This window comes from Periplaneta americana, chromosome 10, assembly GCF_040183065.1.
Source record: "Periplaneta americana isolate PAMFEO1 chromosome 10, P.americana_PAMFEO1_priV1, whole genome shotgun sequence".
Taxonomy (NCBI): domain Eukaryota; kingdom Metazoa; phylum Arthropoda; class Insecta; order Blattodea; family Blattidae; genus Periplaneta; species Periplaneta americana.
In genome coordinates, this window is record NC_091126.1 from 181,179,931 (window position 1) to 181,202,796 (window position 22,866).

Here is a 22,866-nt window from a genome sequence, read left to right on the forward strand (position 1 = left end):
TCTTTTGATTTAATTTATTTTGTTTTGATTTAATTAATTTTCTTTTAAGTCATTTTATTTTAATTTAGTTCATTTTAATTTTATTTCATTTATTTCAGTTTAATTTAATCTAATATATTTTTATTTAATTTATTTTACTTTAATTTAATTTACTTTATTTTAACTTAATTTATTTAATATAAATTGAATTGAATTTGATTTATTTTATATTAACTTAATATATTTTATTTTTTTTAAATTTTATTTGTTCATATTTAAATTAATTTATATTAATTTATTTTTGTTCAATTCATTTAAATTATTTTACCTTATTTCAACTTATTATTCGCTGCAGATATCAGATTTTGTTTTGCTACACATACAGTGGACTTATGGCAACGAGAATGTTGGCAGAATAGGGGTTGGTATGTTTTTCTCCAAAATCAGAATTATGGCGGCAGGAATGTTGGCAAAATAGGGGTTGGTATTTTTTTTCTCGAAAATCGGCTAGTGTTTGGGACTCCCATTTTCATGCTACTGTACTCGGAGGGAATACAACACCGCATCCCATTCCTTGATGTCGCCATTATTTCCAGAGATTAGTGACAAACTTTTTAGACAGGCCAAAAAAACAAACTAGGAAAAGGTGCAATGGATTTGCTCGATTTTACTGGTGATTAGTAGTAAACATGCTGGGAGGCTACAGTGAAAATGACGGGTGTCTGAGGCCCTTCGTTCTCCTTGGGTCTGTTTCGGAAATTCAAAATTACCGTTTTTTGAAAATTTCCTGGTCTCTACCGTCCGTATGCCTGGAGCAGAGTGTTGCACTTTACAGATGGAGTTCGAGGAGCTCTATTCGTCGCACTTATCAGATTTGTTCTCGCAGCACATACGGTGGAGTTATAGCGGCGAGAATGTTGGCAGAAAGCCTCGTATTTTTTTCTCGAAAATCAGCTTGTGCTCGGGATTCCCATTTTGATGCTACTGTATTCAGAGGGAATCAAGGTGGAATATAACACCGCATCCTGTTCCTCAATATCGCTATTATTTCCGGAGATTAGAGACTGAAACGTTTTAGGCAGGCCAAAAAATTAAGGCTATGATAAAGTGCAATGGATTTGCTCGATTTTACTGGTGATTAGTAGTAAACATGCGGGGATGATACAGTGAAAAGTGCGGGTGTCTAAGCCCCTTCGTTCTCTTTCTGTAGAGTAAAGCCTGTTTTGGAAAGTCAAAATTTCATTATTAATTTTTTATGTTATTTTAATTTATTTTATTCTATTGATTGAATTTACTTTACTTTATTTTAATTTACTTTTATTAAATTTATTTTAATTTAATTTCGTTCACTTTTATTTATTTTATTTTAATTCAGTTCATTTTCTTTCAATTTACATTATTTTAATGTAATTTAATTTTCATTGCATTTATTTAAATTTAATTTATTTAATTTTATTTTAATTTATTTTATTCTAATTTATTTCATTTTATTCAATTTATTTTATTTAAATTTTAGTGTCTTGTGGTTTGCTAAATTTGAAAGTGTAACGTCTGTTCAACGAGACTACAGTGTTTGGAGAGCTGTGAGTTACAAGTCGATAATGTTAAGGTTTCGCACGTTTGAAGGAACTGGGTCTGTTAGTATCCGACATACTGGTGGCCGTAAGCATGTTTCTGCTGTCAGAACTGCTTGAAAGCAAGTCCCAAGAAAAGGCTCACATGGCTGTCTGCACAGAGATGGCTATGCTATACACAACATATCAACATATTGTTAGAAAATATTGGTTAACTTGTGTGGTAGAGGAGAGCCAATTATGTGGTCTACAGATTCCTCAGACCTGACACCACCCCATTTCTTTGTCTGGAATTTCGTAAAGAACGATGTGTATGTACAGCAAAAAGGGATTTCATAATCTCAGAGCAAAGATTTTCTCAGCTATTGAGAAAGTTATCCCTGCTATGTTAAGACCACACATGGGAGGAATTAGCCTCTAGATAGGAACTGCGTCATGTTCACAATGGGGGCACATTGAGGTCTACTTTGGACAAAACTCTTATTCTTCTAGAATGCATATACAAATTATTTAACAATAAATAGCATCGGTTTTTATTTTATCACGTTTTTATTTTGTCTTCCAGCCTTCAACATAACAGGCAAAGGCCAATTACAATGTTTATGACTTACAACTTACATAATTAATAAAACATAAACTGCTTGTTTTCTCCTCACACTGTTACTCTTGGTGTGTGGCTAAAGCCTCGCACTGAGTGATGCCAGCAGGACAGTCGCTGCAAGTAGCTGCGAGTTGCAGGAAACATCGTATTCAGGCAGCCCAAGCATCTAGCCGAGGATATGACCTGCAAACAATAACAATGTTACAGCTGGAGAAATGCAATATCTTCATGTTTCTAGCGAACATCATCAGAAGAAAGAGAAGATGAAATAGAAAAGAAGACAAAGGAGGAGGTGAGGAAAGTGGAAGGAAAAGAAAAGGGAAACATTAATAACTAGAAAGTGAAAGAGCAGGAAATAAAGAAAAGAGATGAGAAAAGTGAAGGGGGTGAAGACGAAAGGAGGAGGAATGGAAAAAGTGAAGGAGAAGAGGGTGAAGTGAAATAAAATAAAACAACAAAAGAGTACGAAAAGTTGACAGAGTAAAGAGGAGGAGGAAAAGAATGACGTCACTCAGTCATGAGTACCAGCAGACAGAACAGTTGAGAACTGGCTCCTGGGCACAGATCAGTCGTTTAATTCTCCTCTTCATAATACCTATTATTTATTTATTCATTTACTGTACCCACACGCACACCCCCACAGTATATACGTGTTTTCCCTTATTTTTATATTTACTTATTTATTTATAAGCCTGACTCATTATACTGGGTTAGTAGAATTTTCCATCCCTTAATAAGTGGCCACTCCCTGATTTTTGTACCTGAAGTAAATGCACAGGGACTTGCAAGTGCTTGTTCCTATCTCTGGTATATTTATGACTGTTTGGAGTGTTTTGCAGACAGTACGTCTGAGCTACTAAAATCTCAAAATGTCAAGCACAGATGGAATGAAACAGGTGTAATTGCATCTTGTGGCAGATTTTTTAGAAACAAATTTAAGAAAAAAACCGTGGCATGAGAATATTTAGACTCCACCTCCTTTAGAATATGACAAATGGAATTGAAAACTGAAAATTCCCCTCACTCAGTTCTGATAAAGTCAAGTCTGGAATTTTTGTAGGCTCCCAGATACGTGAATTAATGTTAGACAATTATTTGATGCTGTTATATGCGATTCAGGGAAGAATGCTTGGGATAGCTTCAACGTGGTTGTAAATAATTTCTTAGGCAACTTTAAGACCCCAATTACAAGGAAATGATTTAAACTATGTTGGATAACTTCAAAACCTTGGGCTGCAATATGAATGTTGAGGTTCATTTTCTACATTTGCACCTCAATTATTTTCCCGAGAACTTAGGTGCTTTTAGTGAGGAACATGGTGACATCAAAGACATGAAAACTAGATACCAAGGAAAGTGGAGTGTGAATATGATGGCTGATTACTTGCATGCTTAAGAGAGACAATTCTTCAGAAACGCTTTCCAGAAAGTCAAGAAAACGGAAATTTCAAGTGGAGTGAGATGCATACATGGTCAAGGTAAGGTTACATCAGTGTAAACATTATGTTATTCAGTTAATAGTCCTAATTTTGTCACAAACTCTGATTTACACATATTTACAAACATGAACGCAATATATTTGCCCGTAAAAATATTGTTTTTGATATTTTTGTTGATTTGTGAAAAATTCTGATGTGATGGGTCTATTTGGAGGTCAGTTTCGAATTCTGCAGAATCAGTTATCAGATCAAAATCATCGCAAAAAAAGTATTAAAATGCAGCACGGTGTAACGTATATTTGGAACTTCACCTATATGATGATGACAATGATGGTATATTCCTATAACAACCTTTGATTTTGAGTAACACAATGGTATCTCCACTACACTCTTCCAGTCTTTTCAATATATTTGAAGTGTGATTCTTTGTTTTAATTGAAATAATGGTTTATTTAACAATGCTTGCAACTGCAGAGATTATATCAGCATCACTGGTGTGCCGGAATTTTATCCCACAGGAGTTCTTTTACATGCCAGTAAATCTACTGACATGAGTCCTGTTGTATTTAAACACACTTAAATACCATTGACCTGGGCCGGGGTCGAACCCTCAACCTCGAGCACAGAAGGCCAGCACTATACCAACTACGCTACCTAGGCCGACTCTTTGTTTTATTTCTGCAATTATGACATTTTTGCTGACGTACTGCCTGAAACTCATTTCCAGAATGACTCACTGGCATGTTTCTCCACTACTCATTTCCATTTGGATTACCAGGAAAGTAAATTTGATAACTTGCATAATATATGTAAAAATTAGAAAGCTTCCTACAATCAAATGTTTCACAACAATGGATAACAGTAAATTTCCAATACTCATTTCTGAGTAGCAATTCATTTCCATTTGGGTTATCAGCATAGTAAATTTGATAACTTGTATAAACTATGTAAAAATTAGAATGCTTCCTAAAATCAATGTTTCACAACAATACACATCTGTCAATTTCCACTAATCTTTTCTCTTTGGTTTACCAGTGAAGTAAATTTAATAAACTGCATAAACTGTATAGAAATTAGAATACTTATTTTCTTTTAATTTAAGAAAAACTTTATTATACAATCATGTACAATACAATTGTGCTTAAAAATTATAAATACTGTGCTATAAAAGCACACAAGGAACATGGAGGTTGCAGTCCTATGATTGGCTCTGGCAATATGTAAAAGAAAACAAAAATGTTAAACTTCAAACAACAGCTCTGAATGTCTTTTTCTTTTTAATCTTCTTATTTGACGAGGTGATGGAAGTTGTTCTGGGATGGTATTAAGCAGGTCATTTTGATGGTTAACCAGTGAGTGATGGAGTCATATGTAAGAGGTGTGTAGGATGGATTCAACTGTAGGCACGTTCAAGTCTTTGTGTAGGTTGTCATTGCGGATGTACCAGGGTGCATCCATGATTAGTCGAAGGGCCCGGTTCTGTATTGTCTGAATTCGTCTGATTGGGTAATTGGATGCAGATCCCCATATACCACAGCCATACATCCATAAAGGTCTGATCAATGAGAAATATGTGTCTTTTCAAGTGTACGACAGAGGTGATGAATCCTTCAACAGATGTTTAACTTGATGTAGTTTATGTTGATGTCTTTTCACTAGGTTGCTTATATGTGTATTCCAAGTCAATTTTCTGCTCAAGTACAGACCTGGGTGCCGCACTGACTCAGCATGTGATACTTCTTCACCTTGTAGAGTGTTCGATTGGTTTTCAGTTTTTCTTTCATAGATGAACAGAATAACATTGGATTTGCTAGGGTTCATTTTAACTTTCCATTTGTTACACCATACACCCACTAAATGTAAAAACTGCTGCAATTTATTAGCTGCCATTTCACATGAACCTTTGCAGAGAACAGCAACATCATCTGCAAACTGAGCTGTTGTTAAATTGGCGTCTCTGGGGAAATCAGACACATAAATCAGATAAAGGTAAGGTTCAAGTACACTACCCTGAGGTGCACCTGCTTGAATACTTCTGACCTGGGATACTACATTTTCATACTTCACTGAAAATGTTCTGTTGCAGAAATAGGACTGTAGTATTCTAAATAATGTGTCTGAAACTATTGGTTTTAATTTAAACAAGAGTCCCTCATGCCATACTTTATCGAAGGCTTTTTCGATATCTAAAAACAGACCAAGACAAACAGATTTTTCTTCAAAAGTGTCCAAGATAGTGTCCACTACTCGATGTAGCTGCTGCGGGCAAGAATGTGAAGATCTAAATCCAAATTAAGTGTTGGGAATAGTGGGATTTATTGAATCTAGAAGTCGAGGGAGTAGAAAGCATTCAAAAATCGTGGAAAAAATGGGAAGACTAATAGGGTGATAACTATTGTGATTATATTTAGGTTTCTCAGGTTTTGGAATCATCACAATGATAGCATGTTTCAGTTCTTTGGAAAGTAGGTCAAACGCAGAATGGCATTGTATATTTGAGTTAAAAATACAATGGTCTTTTTCGGAAATGACATAAGCAATGGCTGAACGATTAAATCTTGACCAGAAGCCTTTCTTTTTGTTGGGGTACGTCTTATTGCATTTAAAACGAGCGGCGGTGAAGAATGTAGCAATGGAGTCTTCACTTCATCCAGGATTTCTTATTCAAAGAGTAGTTGAATTAATGGGCTTCTCCCTCATAAGTTTATGATAGTTCGACAACTTTTGGTTGACTAGAAGAAGTAGGATTCCAAAAAATGTGAAAAAGTTTCAAACATCATGAATCCAGCCAGATGGACATTATGAATACTCTGTAGGCCTACACCTAAATTTGTTTAATATATAGATTTCTTTTTTGTATTAACAAAATAATGTTTTATTTAATAATAACAATTATAATGGTTTTTATGCATTAACTTATCTCATTAAAAACATTATGGCAGCAGGAAGAAGTTATGAACATTCTGTATATCAAAATGTTTAATGTTGATATTGTAGTTTTATAGCAAGGGATAAAGTTTTTCTTTAATAAGAACAATAATGATTGGTTATTTTATGTATTTGTCTTATTAAGTGTATTTGATTACATACATCTGTGCAATTATTGTCTCAAAACGTATTATGTCCAACACTTTTTCCTTGAATTTGAAGAACACAATTAAAAAGTGATTTCATTTTTTCATGTTCCTAAAAGTAAGCTTCGAGCATAATAAGCTCACATTTTTCACATTGTTAAAAGTTACCCAGATTAGGAGTAATCAGTTTTTTGTTCTTTCTGTAATTTTTTTTTTGGACATAATATCATTTGAAACGATGCTCCTCATTTTATATCGGATTATATTCGTCACATTCTAAATGCGAAATACTGGTTTCACAACTGCCAGCATAGTTTTAGGGAAGGCTTCTCATGTGATAGTCAAATTACATCACTGGTTCAGGATCAAGCTGAAGAGATAGACAGAGGCGGAAGAATCAATGCGGTTGTTATTGATTTTTCGAAAGCATTTGATCTGGTGTCAAATGACATATTAATAGAAATGTTAAGTAGTCTAGGAATAGATAAAAGAGTGATGCTATGAATCCAAGAATTCTTAACCCTTCGTTAGCCACATTCTTTTCCGTGGCATGCTCAGGGTACAGCTGTATCCCATTGCTGAAATTCAAATTAGTAAGTTCTCTTGACACTCAACTAACATCTAAACTTTGTTTTTAGTTATTCTACGAGTTCTACACTGCAACTAGTAAATAACATTAGTTTAATTGTTACAATATTCATTATAATGTTCGATAATATTAATGTTTCATCTTAGTATGTGAATATTCAGACTGAAACTAACTTACTTACTTACAAATGGCTTTTAAGGAACCCGAAGGTTCATTGCCGCCCTCACATAAGCCCGCCATCGGTCCCTATCCTGTGCAAGATTAAGCCAGTCTCTATCATCATACCCCACCTCCCTCAAATCCATTTTAATATTATCCTCCCATCTACGTCTCGGCCTCCCTAAAGGTCTTTTTCCCTCCGGTCTCCCAACTAACACTCTATATGCATTTCTGGATTCGCCCATACGTGCTACATGCCCTGCCCATCTCAAACGTCTAGATTTAATGTTCCTAATTATGTCAGGTGAAGAATACAATGCGTGCAGTTCTGTGTTGTGTAACTTTCTCCATTCTCCTGTAACTTCATCCCGCTTAGCCCCAAATATTTTCCTAAGCACCTTATTCTCCAGACTGAAACTAACACAAATATTATTTCAAAATCTATACACATCACCATCATCATCATCATCATCATCATCATCATCATCATCACCACCATCACCACCACCACCTTCTTCTTCTTCTTCTTCTTCTTCTTCTTCTTCTTCTTCTTCTTCTTCTGTTGGTTGAATTTACAATTATTTTGGTGACTTTGTCCAAAATCAGATCTACTAATACTATTTCAGAGCACATTTCACGAGCTCTTTCCTTTGGATCTGGCAAATGAGTTATGTGCAGACATTTGTTTTAGTCTTCTCTTTGTTCCGCTTCGTTTTTCAATCTTTCTCTACAAATTATCTACTTGAATGTGCAACATCAGCACCTTCTTCCTCTACATTGGACAATTCCTGCTCCGAATCTGTGCAATGATCGCTTACTGTAATGTGGCCTTCTTCCCCTTCAATTCATCATATGCAGAAGATTCTTCATTCTCAGTAATACTATTGCACCAATTCAATAAAACATCAAAATCCAAAGTTTTCTTAGAATTAAATTTTCTCTTCTTTTTGCTTCTGACATTTGTGAAAAAACGAGCTCTCACAATTTAGCAGCAGCAGTAATAAGTTGTAGAAATATTCACTAATCAGTGAAAAACATAGCTAAAGTTATAACTTAGAAGATTATGTGGTCCTCAATTTCACACACAACAATGACAATTTCAAATCTCGAAGGAAAAATCCCTTTTAGACAGCTTAGCACAAGTGCAGAAATGTTCAGAATTAAACTTACAGAAGAACTAAAATCACTGGGACACACCTGTACCCCATGCGCCTATCGTTGCAACTTAGAAGGCTGTGTGTTCTGTTGGCGCTCATTAAACAACAAACAAATCTTATTTTTACTCATAACAATAAGAATTTAAAATCTGAAAGTAGCACAGATCTGCTCTAGGCAGATATGTGGGAAGGTACCTGAAGTGACACATGAGCAGAAATGTGTATAAAAAGATTTTACAGAACGAAAATACCTGTACTGCATGCCCCTAATGAAGGGTTGAAAGGTAGAACCCAAAGAGTTAGAGTAGGTCACGAAATATCGGAAATTGGAAATGTAAGTCCAGGGGTTCCACAGGGTAGTGTTCTGGAGCCATTACTCTTTATAATATACGTAAATGACTTACGCCAAAATATTACATCCAATGTGAGGCTCTTTGCATTGTCTACAGAGAAATTAGAAATAGTTCAGATGTGGATCCTATTCAAACGAACTTTAATAAAATTCATAACTGGGCCTTAATGCACAGAATGAAGATAAATGGTTCTAAACTACGAATTCAATTGTGTTGTAACTCCGCAAGAACAATATTGTAAATATGTAAATACCTAGGAGTATATTTAAACTTCAAACTTTCTTGGGGAGGGCAGGTTGATAATATTTTGGGTACAGCATGGATGGCACTTCAATTTATTATGAGAATCTTGGAAAAGGCTCGCTCAAATCGAAGAAAATAGCATATCTAACATTAATGTGACGGTTAATGGAATACAGAATTACATGTTGGGATCCCTATAGAATATATCAGCCAAATTCCTTAGAAAGAATCCAGTATAAGGCAGCTAAATTTGTTAAGGTGAAAGAGGACACGGGAATGATACAATAAAAGAACTTAAATGGGAAACACTGCAAAACAGACGCAGAAGAATTAGAATAACATCATTGTATAGAGCACATCTAGGTCAAAAAGCATGGCTAGACATGGCTCAGTTAGACAAGCCAACATACTGTGGTAGGAATGATCATGATTTTAAAATCAAATATAGGAAACAGAAAACGGATGTACTGTAGATAAATTATCATTTTTAGATTGAACTATTAATGATTGGAATTACCTACATGCAGCAGTATTTGAGGACTGTCCTTCCTTAAGGACATTAAAAAATAACAAACAGTTGTGTATAAAGTGTAAATTAAAAAAAAAATATGTTACATTACTTAATGTGACACGTATTTACTTAGCCAGACGAGTTATTCCCTGGGTTTGAATTGTAAATTAGTTTAAAATAGCTTATAAGAGGGTCTTTGACTAGAAATTCTTGTTTTATGTAGTTCTGTTTATAAATATGAGTGTATGGAAAAATAAGGGTATAATTGTTTGTTTTATTTGAATTGCTGTATCAGTGAAGCGAGGTGAGTCGGTCAAGTTACAGTTTACAGTGGCAGTGAATAGTTTCCTACAGTGAAAATTTACAATGTCAATGAAATGTGTTTTATAGTGTCAGTGAAATATGTTCTAAAGTGTCAGTGAAATGTGTTCTATAGTGTCAGTGAAATCTGTTCTATAGTGTCAGTGAAATGTGTTCTAAAGTGTCAGTGAAATGTGTTCTATAGTGTCAGTGAAATGTGTTCTAAAGTGTCAGTGAAATGTGTTTTATAGTGTCAGTGAAATGTGTTCTATAGTGTCAGTGAAATGTGTTCTAAAGTGTCAGTGAAATGTGTTTTATAGTGTCAGTGAAATGTGTTCTATAGTGTCAGTGAAATGTGTTCTAAAGTGTCAGTGAAATGTGTTCTATAGTGTCAGTGAAATGTGTTCTAAAGTGTTAGTGAAATGTGTTCTATAGTGTCAGTTAAATGTGTTCCATAGTGTCAGTCAAATGTGTTCTATAGTGTCAGTGAAATGTGTTCTAAAGTGTCAGTGAAATGTGTTCTAAAGTGTCAGTGAAATGTGTTCTATAGTGTCAGTGAAATGTGTTCTAAAGTGTCAGTGAAATGTGTTCTATAGTGTCAGTGAAATGTGTTCTAAAGTGTCAGTGAAATGTGTTCTAAAGTGTCAGTGAAATGTGTTCTAAAGTGTCAGTGCAGTGAATGAGATGAGAGTGAAGTGAAAGAGTATCAGTACCAAATTAGGTTCACTTATTAATTAGGTTATTTCATAATTTATTGTGTATTGCATTTGGATTGTATATCGTAATTATATATTGTGTATTGTTTTAATCTGTATTAATTGCAATTATTGTGTGTAATTAAGTTACCACCATCGCAGGGTGTTTGTCCACTTTCAGTGTAAATAAATAAATAAATAAATAAATACATGTATTACAATAAGTGGTGTGCACTGTATGTGCACAGTTGAAAATATCTTAGATCATCTTACCATTTTATTTTATAATGATGTACAAAATTTTGTCATCATAGTTCTCAGGCTTCCACTCAATTCAGGGACATGTAGGACTAGGATCTGTCAGCTGCAGTGATTAGCAATCTACAGCAATGTGCATCCTCTGCTGTAACAGCATGAAGTTCTTCTTCAATGAACTGTCTTATATGCGTTTTTAGGCTGTCGCAGTGGAATACTCAAAAGTATACTTGCCAACCTACAGAAATTAAAAATAGAGAGATTGTGATTTACAAGAATAAAACTGCGAAAATACATACCTGTCTTACTGCGCCTCATTGCTTGTTGTTTCTCCAAATGTTCATTTTTCTTTGAGACTAGGCCTATAGCAGTATGCAGAGAAATAGACCTAACCTTGTTTGTACCACTGCTGGCAGGCCTGTCAACCTGTGTTTTTAATGAAGATGCAGGCCTGTCACCCTGTGAATTTATTGCTGAGTCAGGCCTAAGACTTTGTGATGTTACTGCATGGACCCCTGCAAATGGTGTAGACTTACACTTGGGGATTTTGCAAGTGTCCAAACTTGATGTACTTTTTTAATTCTTTATTTCTTCATGCAAGAAGGCGATTAGTGGCTGCCACTGTTCCACCACTCGTTGCAAACATTTGCTTAAGGATGACCAATGAATAGATACATGTTTCAGGATTTTTCTGACAGCAGTGTCATGCAGTTGTTGTAATTCCCTCAACTTGTCTTTTCTTTTTGAGCTTTTCTCTAAATAGAAAAATATGTCTATAATGAATTCATAAACTTTAATTGGTAAATAAGCAGCTGCCTTCTCAGCTGCTAAATTAACAAGGTGGCAAGGGCACCCCATGACAACTAGATTTTCCTTCTTCTTCCTTTAAAACTGCAGCTATGCCATTTTTTTATCCAATTATAATGGGTGCGTTATCGGCACCCAAAACCAAACAATTTGAGAATGGTAACTCATGATATTTGAGGCAGTCAACAACCTTGTGTCTGGCTGATTCTGGCAAGGCAAGAAGACAGAATTTGATTTGATTTATTTCATTATCAAACAAAGTAACAACTATAGGATATAATTTACTGTCACTACTGCCATCTATTGCTATGCTGAATGGTTTTTGTAGTAAAGAAGTATTGATCAAGTTTTTTTGCTTTAATGCAAGCTCACCAACGATAATGGCTTTAATTCCCTATTAGAAGACAGAATTCCCCAGTTACCCTGAAAGACACTCTTGAGACAGGTCAAGAGAGGCGAGATTGAGGAGCTGCACTGTACAAAAATTTGTTCCCTCATTTCGTACTGTATCACTTACGTGAATTGGCTAAATGGGTTACTAGACAGAATGAAAACTAGAGTAGGTTTGTTGGTCAGACAAGTAGCAACACCTTGTTGATCATCATCTCGCATCTGCTTCTATATATTTTTCCTCACCATCTAGTACAGCAAGGTTTCTGATTTTTCCGAAAAAGCTAAATTACTTTATCTTAACACAAATACCATTGGTAAACATAAACATACGAACATAGCAACGCACCTGTACATGTCGTGTAATGTCGAACCAATCCACTCCTCTCACACAGATGGCACACCTGATCCTTCATCCCAAGAGAAGCAAGCAGAATGCTGAGAGAATGCACAGCCGCAGCAGTCAACTGAGGGTCTTTGCATCTTTGGGTTATGACGTACCTGATACATACATAGACATTACATTGTACTAGGGCTAATTCTTGTATTTCACAATTTCCACAACCTTTTCATTTTTAGCCTATTTCTGTTTTCTCATTTCAATTACAGAAGTTAATCACTATTGTTTAAAAACAGGATTCTTGAACATAATCACGAGAGCAACAATGTGATGGAAGTGTGGTGATTATGTTGATATTTAGTTTACTGAGAGTGACAAACACTCATGCTGCAAGAATTGTCTTCTTTATATCGATAGTCGAAGATATTCAACTGATTTGGAAATCATTTAACTTTAACAAGAAATACTTGTAAAATATAAAGACTTTGCATCATTATTTCCTGACTAACTCCCAAGCTTATGTAAAATATTGTCAGAAATTCTACTTTAATTCAATGAACTGCTATTAAATATATTGCACAAATGTTACTTGTCATGTGTATTGGCACTGGTAACTATGTACACTATGAGTATGAGCTTGTTCTGAAATCTGTTTAATGAACTATATTGTATAAAACTTGGTGGCAGCAGTGAACGAAACAAATATTATTTCTTTTATGAAGACAAGAAATTGAAATACCATGAATAAAAAAAATAAAATGGTGGATTTATTTAAAAGAATATGCAAATATACGAGCCTTTGAATTTGCAAGACAATATCACAGTCTAATACTTACAGTCGCGCAACTTCAACACTTTTTTTGCCAACATTCGCGACACTAGCGCCCAAGCAGCAGGCAAGGCACTGGTCATAAGGTTGATACAGTCTCGTTCAGCCAGCACGTGCTTTAAAGTGATGCGAGATGTTATAATAAGTTTTAATCATGCGTCGGAATAAAGGCAATGTGTGCAATGACGAAAATTGCAGTAACAACAAGTTTAAATCTCCGAATTTGTCGTTCTTCAGATTCCCTTAAAGACCAAGAGAAAAGCATAACTCAGTCATAACCAATAATCCATGTATAGTTATCAGGTACCTATCTGTATGTCAGGAAGGAGAGTTTAAATAAAAACAAAGTAAACACCTGTTACAGTATATTATTTTTTTTGCAGAGATCATATGTATAAATGTGTAACCATTCCGATTTTGGATAACGTATCTACAGTTTTTAATGCAAGTAATTCCATAATTTTTGTATTCGTGTTTTTTCTTTATATTTTTCAAAAGTTGAATGTTATATTGCATTCAAATAGGGATAATGGTGTTAATTTTTCAAGAATTCATGGAGTATTGTAATCCTTTTGCAAAATATTCACTTCTTGAATAAATCCAGACTGTGTCGATAAATTTCTGATGTGTTGGTGTAGATTCATGTGGCATACGTATTAGGTTCTCAAGAAATAAAAAAGCCTTTTTAAATTTAATATAAAAAACAATATTTTCTGTAATAATTTGCATGACTGTTATTGGTGTTGATTTTACATTCCCAGTGATTATTTGAGCCGTTCAGAGCAGAAGTGGTGTAAGTCAAAATTAGGTAATGAGGTTTAAAGTAAAAATTCTGTAAAATACAGCACAAAGTAGCAATTAATATATCCTTCGTGCTATTCACTGCCTACTAATAGTTTAAATAAATTCAATATTAACTGCTACTTTGCGCTGTATTTTACAGAATGTTTACTTTAACCCTCATTACCCATTTTTAACTTACACAACTTCTGCTCTGAAAATAAAATTAGGCCTACATTTTCTGAGTTAATTGAAGTTACAATTTTTTCAACAAAGTTGTGTGTTCATTTATTTGTTCTCACCTACGTCATATTAACAGTAAGTGCATGTAAATTACGTATTATATAGGTAGGATAAGTTAAAATTAAGCTTATGTGTGAAAACGGGAAATGTAATGTAAAATGCAGTAAACTTGCCATAAAAATTTAAACCATAACATCAGCACTATTTGTGACTCAAATAATAAAGGAAATACCGGTTCTTAAAAAATGGAAAAATAATGAAATTCATAAATCAAGGTCTATCATATTAAGGTTTAAATCCTCCCCTTTTCTTTATTTTCAAGTTTACCTCAGCGTCCGAGTTTACCCCAATTTTCGGTATGGAAAATAGTTAATTTCTCAGGAAATAGGGAGAGGAGTTCATAACACGATGTACCCTACAATTTTGAAGCTACTAATTTTGACTCTTCTCACAGGAAAATAATATAGAGTTCCAATGATTCATAAATATATTTAGGAATGAACTGAATTAACTGTCCACGTACGAACAATTACATTATTTCAAACCATGATACGTAATCAGGGCCATGATTCAGTTGTAAGGAGCAGAAAGAATTACATTTATTCCTAGCTTATGAAACGTGTAGATTAACTGCGTGTGAAATTCTTTTAGGATTCTAAAGTAAAATTAATAAGGACCATATACACTTACTGTATAGCATAAAAATACAAAATAAATTACGCAAAACCCGTTTTCTGATGTGTTATCATATGTCATGTGCACACTTTTAACTTGCCTGCCACTAGAGGGCTACTGTCGCGCCAGCTGTCAAATGTTGGCATATTTTATACGTATGAGTTGCGCGACTGTAAGTATTAGACTGTGACAATATGGTCCTAAAACGGAAAATGTTTAAGAGACAATTTAATGCATTTAAAGATGCTTATTACGAAAATGAATCTGAAGGAAAAAAGATTGCTATTGCATTCTGTGCAAGAAGCTCAAGATATTTTTGACTCATCCACTGTTACTGACGAGGAGAAGAGACACTATTTTTAGTTCTTAAATGATTTGATGACTATTTATTGCCAGCGACAAATGTTACATTAATTTTCGTTCATAGTGTTCTGCCCAAGGGCAGGTCTTTCACTGCAAACCCAGCATTCTTCAGTCTTTTCTATTTTCTGCCTTCCTCTTTGTCTCCTTATATGATCCATATATCTTAATGTCGTCTATCATCTGATATCTTTTTCTGCCCCGAACTTTTCTCCTGTTCACCATTCCTTCCAGTGCATCCTTCAGAAGGCAATTTCTTCTCAACCAGTGACCCAGCCAATTCCTTTTCCTCTTTCTGATCAGTTTCAGCATCATTGTTTCTTCATCCACTCTTTCCAACACAGCTACGTTTCTTATTCTGTCTTATTATTACATCATATGAAATATATGTTTTCTTCAACAGAAGTCAGCAGTCAGAAGAAACGTACGGTTGTTCTCAAGAATCTTGCTGCTTCATGTGAGTGTGATCTTCTCAATGATAGTTTGGTTAAAGATAAAATGATATGTGGCATATAGAGTAAGTCTTCACAAGAAATATTATTAAGAATAGGCCTATCAGATTTACATATTACAAAACTCTGAAAATATTAAAAAATCATGCTGCTGTGACACAGCAAGTGTGTGATAACAAACAAGAACCAACGGCGAAAAAAGTTCAACAAAGTGCTGGAGAATTTCTCTGCAGTTCCTGTGGATATCGTCACGCTTCAGGTCATTGTTATGATTACGAGAAGCATTGCAGAAAATGTGGGAAGCTTCACCATTTTGCAGAAGTGTGTTGATCTATTCGTGTAGTCCCAATGTCAATCTTATGGAGAACCAGGATTCTGAAGAGGACAATAATAAGGATATCTGCTGAATGATTTTTGTTAGAACTTATGTCCGTAGACTGTGCTTCTAAAGGGTAAGGTCATTTCTATACTGTAACAAATGTTGGGTTTGGAACTGATACTGAAGCTCAGTGTAATATTTTAAGTCTTAGAAGTTTTCTTAATCTGGGCTTTCATTTAGCTATGATTGCAAAATCTATTATAGTTATTACTTCATTCACCAAAGATAAAGTTCCTGTATTGGGTAAATGTGTTTTAAGCTGTTGTCGCAAAAATGTTCATTATATTGATTTTTTATTGTTAATATCAGTGGCGGCTCGTAAACATTTAATGCCTAGTGCCAGAGATAAGGATAACTTAACAAACAGTAACAATAATAACATTATTACTATTATTAAACTCACCAAAATGTATACAAGTGCACACAAAGTCCAGACAAATTAGAGGAAAAATGCACACTCGTCAGTTATAGACAGGCATTCCATCAATAATGTAACGTAATTTATTTTATTGGTTATTTAACGACGCTCTATCAACTACGAGGTTATTTAGCGTCGATGGAATTGGCGATAATGATATTTGGCGAGATGAAGCCGAGGACTCGCCATAGATTACCTGACATTTGCCTTACGATTAGGGAAATCCTCGGAAAAAAACAACCAGGTAAACAGCCCAAGCATGAATCGAACCTGCACCCGAGAGCAACTCTGGATCGGCAGGCAAATGCCTGAGCTACGCCAGTGGCTCGTAACGTAATAGTAGGAGGAGTTGAAACATAAGTTGTATAGTAAACAATGATAGAAACATAGTCTATAATCATTAGTTCTTTTTTATTTTTATATGTTACACTTTCAACATTAAGTCAAGCAACTCGTTTTGAATGATTTTAGAAGTACCCTTAAATGCTGTTGACTTGGTTAAGTGCTCTTTTAACTTTTTAAGTTTTTATCTAAATCAGAACTGAAGAGAACTAATTCACGAAACATGCCCCTGTATTCTAAGTCATCGGATTTGTCGTACCTTGTTAATACTAAACCTACTTCTGCTTAAAATGTTATACAATTTATTATTAAATTTAGAACATATCAGTTTTCTTCAACTTGCTCGTCGTGTTTTGCAATCGCGAGTCTGTAATGTAAGTTTAACGGAATTTCAATATTCTCTTTAACCAGCACAGACAAACTGAAGACGTTATTTATACAAACCTTTGATTTTTTGTTTTTTAGTTTATCCCTTAGCTATAAGTTTACTAAATATCTAACCTTTTGACTAGTTACGTCACCTCGGAACAGAACATACGGGAAACAGAAGAACACTTCTCCATATCTCATCCACACAACCAGTTGTTTTTTTATAATAAACATCCAAGTTGAATTTGCCAGATCTGTTAACTTTAGCACTTTGCTGTTTTGGTGAGTATTTAAACACCGTGTAAATAAATTATTTAACAGGAATTTAGTTTTCATAATATCACAGTCTCGTATATACAGTCGCGAAGCTCAATACGTAGTAAATATGCAAACATTAGGTAGTTGCTCACCACTAGGATCGCTAATATCGCCTCATTACAGGCAATGCAAAATAGTACCGTCACAGTCTATTGTTTCTAGCACCCTCATAACTCAAGCTTCGTGACTGTATATAGTAGACTGTGATAATATATTAATATTGAAAGCGGAGATTTTAATAAAGTGATAACTGAATTAATTTCTTCACAACTATACAGAACACTTCACAGGTTTACAGTTTCGCACTAAAGTTTGAAATATACTGAAATAAAAGCATTCTTAAACGAAGTATTTTAAGAAACCCGCAAGGATTTTATTACCTTATTTTTGCATCCTTTCCTCTAAGAAACTTATTCCAACAAAGCAGGAGAACAGACAAGAGTGCGAGGTAAGGGAGTGAGATAGTAAATGGGGTTGTATACAGCTACCCAAGCATTTAAAAACGAAAGCGGTAAACTGTGCCTGGCACATTTTTAGATGTTGAAATGGACGGGAGGAGACGAAAATTGCGTGCGTATCCCAATATATTTCTTATGGAATGTAGTCCTGGCTCAGATCCATGCTGCAAACACTGGTTACAACGTGGTTGGCGGCAACGATAATATTGGCGGTAGAGTTTGCAAGCACAAGCGTAACTTGTTTCTCTTCAGTTTTGTGCAGAAAATATGAATTCTCCTTTTTTCTCTTGTGTTCTGGTAGTGCCATGGCATGATAGCACTGCCTCTAAAGCCACCCCTGGTTAATATAATAATAATCCGTGGTGCTACAGCCTGTGCAGGGCCTTGACCGACCAGCCGGCTGCTGGCCTCACACCCACATGCCGAAGCAGAGGTGGATCATCATCCAACCAGAATGGAGGTATGGTGTGGTTAGCACGATGATCCCCCCAGCCATTATAACTGGCATTCACAACCGGATTTCGCTACCTATCGTAGCTCCCCAAGTGCATCACGATGCTGGGTGGACACCAGTCCCATATACTGGCCGAAATTTCATGAGAAAATGTCTTCCCTCATGAGGACTCGAACCAGCGCGCATTCCGTAACGCGAGTCCTAGGCATGATGCCTTAGACTACAACGCCACGGCGCGGGACTTATTGTTAATATAGATTGTTACAATTTTGTAGACTTAAGAACTTCACAATGCTTTAGTCTTATTAAGAGGGTTGATAATATTCATTCGTCAATTCTATTTGTGATTCCAGAAAAAAATACCATAAGTTGTTTGAAGGTCAAGGAGGATGTGTATCCTAATATGTTAAAATTTAAACTGATTCTAATGTAAAACCAGTGCTATCACTAGTACATAGAATTCCATTTGCTCTTGAATCTAAAGTTAAACAAGAATGAGACAAAATGGAAAAGGCGGGAATCAAAGTCAGTAACAGAACCTACAGATTGGGTTAATCAGATGGTGGTTTGTCAAAAGAAAAATGAATGATTACTAATACGTCTAGACCTCAGACCACTCAATAAGGCAATTAAATGGTAACATCTTCCATTTCCCTGTATTGATGACATCTCTGTGCTAAATACTTTTGTAAACTTCATGCATAACCCGGGTTCTTGATGCTTCCTTTGCATGATGCTAGTTCCTGATTATGTACATTTCAAATATTGTAGGGTAGATATTTATTCATGAGGTTACCGTTTGGACTGAACTGTGCCCCTGAAATTTTTGGTAGTGTTTTATCTCAAATATTTGAAAAACATTTAAAAATTTCATAACATATCAAGGTATTTTGTTATGGGCTCATAGCAAGGAAAAACTAAATACAACTTTGCTGCAAGTTTTAGAAACTGCAAAGCAACAGGTATGAAATTTCATCATCATCATCATCATCATGACAAGCGTTAGACCAAGTGACATGTTACTGTCTTGTTTTCTGTCCATCTCTTTTGAAGTCTGCCAATGGATCTTTTTCCTCCCAGTCGATAACTTAAAACTGCCTCTGGAAATCTGTTGTTGCTCATTCCATTGACACGTGATTTTTCCAGTTTTCTTGATATCACCAAATGCATTCCAACAATGGTTGAGCCTTGAGCTCCTCATTTTGCTCGTGGTCGAATTTAGTGTATCCTGCAGTCCTCATCATGAATCTTATTACATATTGCTCTGATTCTGCTAATATCATGAGCTCTTAAGGTCCATGCCTCACTTTCAAAAGAGAGAATTGTGTCTTGCGAGAATATTATATATGTGTAAACAGGTATATTTCTGAAATTTTTGGAAAAAAAAAAAAATGGAGGCATCTTTTTAGCTCAAGGTGTTTGTCAGTGCAAGAAGATATGATTAAAATAATCGAGGGACTTACACAATGTAAGGTTCCTATTAATAATTTTATTATATTATTTAAATATTTATATTTCAATTTTAATGTCCACACACTGTACTGCATAATGGAAAATAAATTTACTGATAAGAAGTCTTTACATACAATATTCATCATCATCATCATCATCATCATCATCATCATCATCATCTGTCACGAATTAAGCCTGTGGAGACCTGTTTCGGCCCCATCTAGCAGTCTTCTAAGCATCTTCGTAACTGTTGATGTCCTCTGGGTTGATATTGCATCATCATTTTGGGGACTCTTGAATTGTCTATTCGTTTTACATGGTGTAGCCAATTTAGTTTGTATCTGTTTATTTTTTCTTCTACTGACTCTACTTCTAATTGTTCCAATATTTCTTCATTCCTTTTTCGATCTAAAAGAGTATATCCTGCTGTCAGTCTGAGAAATTTCATTTCCATTGCTTTGATTGTGCTCATATCTCTTTTCCTTAATGTCCAAATCTCACTTTCTTATAAAAGGGAGGGTAATGCTGGAGTATTATATATTCTTATTCTTGTGGATTTTTGTACTAATTTAGCTTTTAATGTATTATTTATTATTCCCAAAATTTGTGTAAATTTGGCGATTTTTTTGTTGACATCGTTTTCAATTTGATAAGATATTTCACAACCTAGATAAGTGAAATTTTGTACTTGTTCTAGGCATTGGTTATTGTGTATTATCTTACTTCTGATTGGATTGGATCTTGCTCCAAAAATGCCATTACTTTTGATTTTTGTGCTGAAATCTCCATCCCAAAATCTGATAATATTTTATTTAATGTATAGTCCTCATTGTAAGTTATCCTCTGAATTGGAAATTATAACTTGATCGTCTGCAAATAGCAGGGTATTTAATGTTAAGGTACTGGTTATTATGATTCCTGATGTATAGATTTGGTTCCATAGGAATGTTTAATTATTTATCTAAATGTATTCATGCAGCTTTGTCCCCTCCTCTCAGAGAAATTGTTGAGTTCTTCTGGAATGAGGCTCATGAGAAATCATTTCAAGAATTATTAAAATAACTAAATCAAGCCCCAGTTGTACAGTTTTATGATCGAAAAAGAGTTGACCTTGAGTTCTAATGCATGTTCACTTGGATTAAGAGCAGCTTTGCTCCAAGAGTGCTTCAGAAACACTTACTGAGTGCAGACAAGGTATTCTCATACTGAAAAGGAACTCCTGGGTATTTGTTTCGGAAAAGAGAACTTTAAACACTATGTATGAGGGGGATCCAGGAAATAACCGCTTTGTTGTAATAATTAAAAAAATATATATATTTATTTGAAAAAACAAAGTCTGTTACATAACTGAAGCTTCCTTTACTTCTCTACATAATCACCACCTACATTTAAACATTTGTCGTATCTGTTCACTAGCTTTAGAATTCCCGTGTTATACTCCTCTGCCGCCAGTTCATTAAGCCAGGTGTTCACTGTCTTCTTCAAATCTTCATCACTTCCAAAACGTGTACCACCCAGAAAGTCTTTCAGCTTAGTGAAAATGTGAAAATCGCTAGGAGCAAGGTCTGGACTATAGGGTGGATGATAAAAAATTTCCCAACCGAATTGATCCAGCAATTCTCGAGTTGAAACAGCAGTGTGCAGGCGGACGTTGTCGTGAAGAAGCACAACTCCTCTTGAAAGCATTCCTCGCCTCTCGTTTTGGATGGCTCGCCGTAGTTTTCGTAAAGTCTTACAATAAGAATTTGCATTGATCGTAATGCCTTTTGGCATGAAATTCAGCAAAAGAACACCTTTGCAATCCCAAAAGACAGTAGCCATGACTTTTTGTGTTGAGAGAGTCTGCTTGAATTTTCTCGGCTTCTTGGGTGATGAGGGATGATGCCACTGACGTGATTGGCGCTTGGTCTCTGGGGTGTTGTGAGACACCCAGGTCTCATCACCAGTCACAATTTGATCAAGAAAGGCGTCTCCATCTGTGTGATATCGCATCAAGAATGTCAATGCTGAGGCCATTCTCTGAGTTTTGTGTTGGTCACTCAGTTGCCGTGGAACCCATTGTGCACAGATTTTGTGGTAGCCAAGATGTTGCGACACAATTTCACCAAGCAAAGAACGAGAAATGTCAGGAAAGGCAATATGCAATTCGTCGAGTGATGTGCACCTGTCTTGCAAGATTCTGTCGTTCACTTTAGTCTTCAGGTCTTCTGTGATGAGTGATGGGCATCCGGGTCGAGTTTCATCATGGACATTTGTTCGCACATTGTTGAACATTTCGCACCATTTTCTCACATTTCTTTCATTCATTACAGTATCACCATACACTTCTTTCAATTGCCGGTAAATTTCTGCAGGTTTCAAATGTCGGGCATTCAAAAATCGAATCACTCTCCTCACCTCACAGTCGGCGGGATTATCAATCACGTCGTTCATTTTGAAGTAACACAAAATGCACAATGGCGACTTGTTGCAACCAGTACTCACAACATTATGAGAACACATGTTAAGGAAGCCAGTTGACCTTCAAACAAGGAAGGGGAGTCAGCTGCGTGGCGGGTATGCGCGAACGGTCGTTATTTCCTGGATCCCCCTTGTACTTGGAAGAAATGTTAAGGTTGAAACAGATCATAAGCCTCTCATAGGTCTCTGTATAAAACACCAACAAGACTCCAAAAAATGACGTTAAGGTTGCAGCCTTATAGGTTAAACTTCTTTTATACACCAGGCAAACATTTGTATTTAGATGATTCTCTGTATCGAGACTTTACAAACTCAGGCTGTGACAAAAACATAGACTTTGATGACAGTATTGATACAAACCTTGCCTATTACGCATGAAAATTGGCAGTTAATATCAAGTTACATAACTAA

The 22,866-nt window shown here is 35.4% G+C and overlaps 1 long non-coding RNA gene across 10 annotated transcripts in view; it reads right to left on the reverse strand.

Annotated features, from left to right (window-relative positions):
- Positions 1-2,031: 2,031 nt before the first annotated feature.
- The window catches only part of LOC138708217 (uncharacterized), a 50,692-nt gene continuing 29,857 nt past the window's right edge, over positions 2,032-22,866 (reverse strand). For 4 of the 10 annotated variants that reach the window (XR_011334635.1, XR_011334636.1, XR_011334639.1 and 1 more), the window contains exons 3-5: positions 12,476-12,627; positions 10,948-11,167; positions 2,068-2,337 (exon numbers count right to left, since the gene is read on the reverse strand). This is a non-coding gene — a long non-coding RNA (uncharacterized lncRNA). Of the gene's footprint in view, positions 2,338-10,947; positions 11,168-12,475; positions 12,628-22,866 lie in introns of all 10 variants that reach the window. The other 6 variants (XR_011334632.1, XR_011334633.1, XR_011334634.1 and 3 more) reach the window with 4 other exon arrangements.